Genomic DNA, 6000 nt, shown 5'->3' with positions numbered 1-6000 from the left:
AGAAATTGCATTCAATTTCATATGGAAAGCAGCAACTTAGCCACAATATGTCCTGTTTTGGGATGTATATAAATTATTCTGAGCCTAACGTCTATGCGAGTCAGTTTCAAAACTAATTCAGATGGAATGAGTGTGAAGCATCGTGACCTTCTAATCATAGCCTATCCCCTTTTTCGGCATGTCCACCTTAAGGCAGATCTTCTTTTTGAGGCCAATTCTATTGCCTAAAATATTTTAAACGTGCATGCTCTTGAGAATGAATTTGCATTTCAGGTATGATTGGATATTTCAACGCTAATGGCCTGAAGAGAGATAGTGTCTTTCAGGCGGATGGCACAGTAATACCCTTTGATTTGGAAGCCCTCAGAGGCATTTGTATGGTGGATATCGATCTCTGCATTATGGGTTCTAATGGGGGGCCATTGGCTTATTCCATCTAATGGATAGGACTGCACCTCTAAGTGAGGTCTGATGGAGAATGTTTACAGTTCTCTTCATTAACAGCTATAGGTATGGATGTTTCTGCAATCAGATATCTGCTAATTGCTTAGGCCTAGTATTCGATTTCTTATCCTTGTGGTGACTTGGTAGTGTCCTCCATTGACAATATGGGGTAGTAAGCCCACAGCCATTTTTATTTTTTTTATTTTTTAACTGCAATGACGGACACCGCCGTCATGATCCGGGTGGAAACAAGTTGCAGATCTTATGGCAGTGCTTCTGATGACAGCAAGTGGTGTGTTCCAGACAAACTTGAATGTGTACTCCTCATTATCAATTTTCCCCTGCAAGTCAATGCAATACAACCTGACTCCGTGCTGGTCAAATGAAGGACGCTACATTATCATGTTCAAAACCAGATTATGCGCAGAATAAGTGCAAAAATATTGAGGCTATTTCCCAAGTATGCAAAGCCACAATTCATAGATGAATGTTACAAATTCAGAGCATAGAAATACACTTCCAGACCCCACTGGGGTGACAAACGATTCTAAAATGGAGTGTGTACCTGTATGTTTTAGGCTTCAGGGTTAAGCATTTTTAATTCAATTATCTTCCATTGCTTTATATGTAAATACAATTTTATTTGCGTGGAAAAAAAAACTCCATAAAAAGAATAGCCTAAGAGCAGAGCCAAGTTTAGGGTTATTTGCCGATAAATATATGCACACAGCAAAAAAACAAAAGTTGGAAAAAAAGCCACTCTCTTTTCTCCTTGTGTTTCTTAAAATGTCATCAATTAAATTTGGCTCATGATAAATTATCTCATACAGTAGATAAACCCTTTTTAAAGGCATAAAAGTGCGCACAACTGGTTTAACTAACGAAGATAGAACTGGTAAAGGTGTCCAAAAAGCTCAACTATGAAATTTTCAGTTTTATTGAAACGAACATCTTCCAAAATTAGCTATTGCAGATCAGGTACATCTTGAGTGGTCCTGAAAAAAAAAGATAAAGCAATTTAGCATAAGGTAAACAGACATGTCTCGTGATACAACACACATTCTCTTAATATTAAGCAGTCAACCCTTGTTTTTACGTAAACAAAAAAATGGTAGTAAGTGTTCTTCCGTTACCTACCAAATTACAAGAAATTTGATTGACATCCATTCTGGGCACTGAAAAGCCCAGAGAGGACAAAGTGTGCTGTGTTATAGTTTGGAATTTATGTAGAGAATTAAGGTAACCATATGGGAGTTTAAGCAATATAGAATCGCACCCTTATGATGATGATAATTTGGTGAATGAGCAGCCCGGTTGGAAACAAGACTATGTAGAAAGCAGGAACATGGCCACTGCAGAGAGCTTGGGGCCGAGCAGAAGAGAACACTCCGCTCACTCACCTTGCACCATGAACAACTAACTACTGCTAAAGCAATAAACACCACCTGAAAATAAACATTCATAATACTCACATCTATGTCAATATAAGTAGATGTGAAGTTAAGAATTGAAAATCAGAACATGGTTAAGTTGTGCACTATGGCCCGTACTACAGAAGTGACTCAGAGGCACAACAAGCACTTGCGCCCATGTTGTGTGCTCCATCAGCACTTTGGTATTAAGGGGCCGCAGACACTTGTGTGGCCCTTACTATGATAATCATAGAACTGGTGAACATGTAACGCCAGCTTTATCAGGAGAGGGTGTTTTCTCATTTGAATGGGGGCATGGCCCGAGGCAAATGAGGGAATCTCTTTGCTTCTGTGCCCGCACTGTATTATGGACACAAGCACAAAGGCATAGAAGCGGTCTGGAGGAGCACTGACAGTGAACCCCCTGATGGCAGCCCCCCGGTAGAGGGCTAAATGGTTCCTATGGAGTCCCCCACCTCCCGCAACCCCTTGCGGGCTGGTTCAGTTACTCACTGCACCCACCTGCAAGGGGATCTCGCTCCCCTCTTAAAAGTGCAGGTTGGTTGCCACCGGCACAGTGAAACAGAGTGGCTGCTTCAAAGTCACTCTGTATTTCACTTGCATGCGCTGCCCCAAGGGCAGCACGTGTTCGTGGGTGGCCTGTGGGCAACGCATCCAACATTATAGGTCGCACTTTCCCAATTTGTGCACAGTGCGCCCGTTTGAAGGTGGGCTGTGGCGCCAAGAGGGAAAGTGCGCCCTTTGTGTAATAGGGCCCAAGATCATATCTGAGTAGTATACTTCAGTGCCACAAGTATGCCCAGACGTCTGTACTCTGTTTACTGTGCCACTGGAATGAAGTTACACCTGACTGAAGAGCCTCAACCTGGGTGAAACTGGTCTTGAGTTGCTTGTGTTTTAGTTCAGGGAGGACCTGGTCTAGGACTTTTGGCAGGACTGCTCCCGTTGGACTAATCTGCTTATTGCCGAGCTCAAACTATGGTGGCATTGTGTGCAAAATAAAGATGAACTGGGATGTGGCCTAAAGTAATTACCAGTGGTCGAGACAAATTCAAGCATTCCAGCCTTTGCTCTTTTGTGTACATTAAAAAACATGCTTGGAGATCCTTCTCCAACTGTCTTCTTAAAATCCTCAGAAGCCCTTTCAGAAGGCTCAGAAATGCTCTCCCTGCCTCAAAGAGGTTGTTAGAACATGACACACCAGTCCCTGAGTGGGAAAGAAAGCTGGATACAATCGAAAGGAAAATGCTACTGACCCAGTATGCATCTGTTCTTGGCATCTGCAGCGGTAGATTCAAATGCGTTAGCATAGATTGCCATCTGGTATGGGCTCGGATGTTTTCACATTGTTTTTCTTTAAAAGAAGTCTTTGTAGTCACAAGGTAGGTTGCTCCTCCTTTCGGTGATAAATGTGCATGGGCATCGACTCGATCCTTAGATTGTTTTGACGTAAGGGTGATGATGGAGTTAGAAAGAGTAGAAAGTGATGTCCATGTAGAGTGTATCAAAGAAAGATAATACTGCAACATAAAGGTACCCGGGGAGGCAGGTGGGTGCAAAGAATCTACAGCTGTATATGTCAAGAACAGAGGCATACTGGGTAAGTAGCATTTTCAGTTTGAGACATATGAGCTGTAGATCATATGCGTTAGCATAGACGATATAGCAGTTCTTTCCCAAGCGGTGGCTAACCTGTATCTGTTGCAGTGGTCTGAAATAGTGTTCTTAAAACAGCTTGGCCCACACTAGCTTGTTGTTTTGCTAACACATCTACCCAATAGTGTTTTATGAACGTGTGTGGTGTAGACAATGTTGCAGCTTTGCACATGTCATTTAAGGGTATGTTTCCTAAAAATGCCATGGAAGCCCATATTTTGCATGTAGAATGTGCTTCAGGGGGAACTGTTAAGGTGAGTTTAGCTTTGAGGTAGCATATCTGTATGCACTTAACTATCCATCGTGCAATACCTGCTTTTGAAATGGGGTTGCCCATATGTGGTGGTGAGAAAGCAACAAAGAGTTGTTTTGTCTTCCTAAAAGGTTTGGTTCTTCCAATGTAATAAAGTATCGCTCTTTTTACATCTTATGTGTGAAGGGCACATTCTGCTACGGAGTCTGGTTGAGGAAAAAAGACGGGTAACAACAGACCGGTTGAGATGAAAAGCAGAAACAACTTTGGGTAATTTTAGGTTAGTCCTAAGACCCACTTTATTTTGGTGAATTTGTAAAAATGGTTCTTGTATGGTTAGTTACTGGAGCTCACCAACTCTTCTAAGAGATGTGATGGCTATAAGGAAGGCTACTTTCCAAGTAAGAAATTATAATTCACATCTGTGCATTGGCTCAAATGGTGGGCTTGAGTCTTGTAAGGACTATATTAAGGTTCCACGCGGGAGAAGATGGAAGTCTAGGAGGAATGATTCTTTTGAGTCCTTCCATAAAGGCTTTGATAGCGGGTACTCAAAACAAAGACAAGTGTTGTCTGTTTTGTAGGTAAGCCACTATAGCAGCAAAATGTATATGCTAGGTTAGCACGTTGTAGGTGAAACAGATAGCAAATGAGGCTTTGGATGGAAGCATCTAATGGATTGATTTGGTTTTTAGTGCAATATATTGCAAATCGTTTCCATTTTGCTGCATAGAATGCTCTACTGGTGGGACATCTAGCCTCTTTAATGACGTTCATGCAGTCTGACTGAGGTTAAGGTAGCCAAATTCTAAGACTTCAGGTGTCCAATCCCAAGGTTGTGTTTATTGGGATCTGGATGTCTGATCTCTCCATGGTTCTGAGTGAGAAGCTTGGGGGAAGAGGTGTAACTTTTGATGAGGTGAACCATGGTTGTCGAGCCCATGTTGGAGCAACTAGGATCATTGTGAGGGATTGTTGAGTGAGCTTCCGACCCACTAATGGAATTAGTGCTAGAGGTGGAAAAGCATAAGAAAATTTCCCTGACCAATTCATCCATAGTGCATTGCATTTGAACAATGGGTGTGGATAAGATGTTTAAGCATTTTGCGTTGTGGTGTGTAGTGAACTGATCTATTCCTGGGTAGCCCCACATTTGGAAGAATGGGAGGAGAACTTGGGGATGTAGTTCCCATTCAAGTTCAAGTTCAAAAGACCTTTATTCGAATTTCATAAAATTCATAAAAGTACCGAACACAGCAAAAACACACATATACATATAATACAGACAATTATAAAAATAGCATTCCATGATAACAAAGTAATTCATACAGTGATTGAGCAGTAAATTCCATTTTCTTAAAAAAAAATTTGCAGTAGAGTCATTGTAACTAGTTTCTGATTTCAGGGGCTTTCCATTGTCTTGCGTGCACGTACGGCTAATCTCAGAAAAGTGCTAGTGCGAAAGGTCAGTTCATCGGTATCCAGGGTAAGCAGCAACATATAAGAATCTTGGAGTGTGAGAGGTCTGTGTTTTCTAAAATATAGGGTTAAAAGCCATTTGATATATCTCACATAAAATTTACAGAAAAATAGAAAGTGCAGGTCATCTTGAGGGCTTGTACCATCGCAAGGGCATGGGGTAAGATCTGTACTATGTCGGTACCCCAAAGGAAAAGACAGCAAAAATTTCACAGTTCCAGCCCTTAAACGAAACAATAAAGATCGCTCCCAGTTTGACATAGGGAGGGAAAGGTAGGGCGGCAGAATTTGCATACAGAGACCATTTTCTATGTATTTCTTGACCCTTGATTTCTGAGATTCTCTTCCTATGCGCCCATTGTGATAAAGTGCATAAAGTGCTTTTTGTACCTCTAATTTATCCTTTGGTTCAATTGCCATTGGGTCAGTGAACAGAATGCCTCTACCAATTTCATTAAGTGATTTAAGAACTTCACTTCTTTAAACCAGGGAATCTGCATGCCATATTAACATTCATGGATCTGTTGTTTCTGCCGGCAGAGTAGATCTGCAATCTGATTGTCTACTCCTGGGAGATGTTGTGCAAGGAGGTGTATGTTTTGAGGAATGGCCCACCTCCACATGCTTTGAGCTAAGTGCAAAAGTTGTAGAGAGTGTGTCCCTCCTTGTTTTTGTATGAAGTACATTGCTGTCATGTTGTCTGTAAGAACTAGGACAGCTTTGCCTACTAGATGT

General features: G+C 41.6%; 1 protein-coding gene across 1 annotated transcript in view; it reads right to left on the bottom strand.

Annotated features, from left to right (window-relative positions):
* Positions 1-1064: 1064 nt before the first annotated feature.
* The window catches only part of GRSF1 (G-rich RNA sequence binding factor 1), a 484726-nt gene continuing 479790 nt past the window's right edge, over positions 1065-6000 (bottom strand). The window contains exon 10 of the mRNA XM_086961766.1: positions 1065-1439. The gene's annotated coding sequence lies outside the window, so the exon portion shown is untranslated. The remainder of the gene's footprint in view (positions 1440-6000) is intronic.

The sequence above is a fragment of the Lissotriton vulgaris genome, chromosome 3_1 (assembly GCF_964263255.1).
Source record: "Lissotriton vulgaris chromosome 3_1, aLisVul1.2, whole genome shotgun sequence".
Classification (NCBI taxonomy): Eukaryota; Metazoa; Chordata; class Amphibia; order Caudata; family Salamandridae; genus Lissotriton; species Lissotriton vulgaris.
The sequence above is the reverse complement of the archived record's forward strand: the minus strand, read 5'-3'. Positions and strand labels throughout refer to the sequence as shown.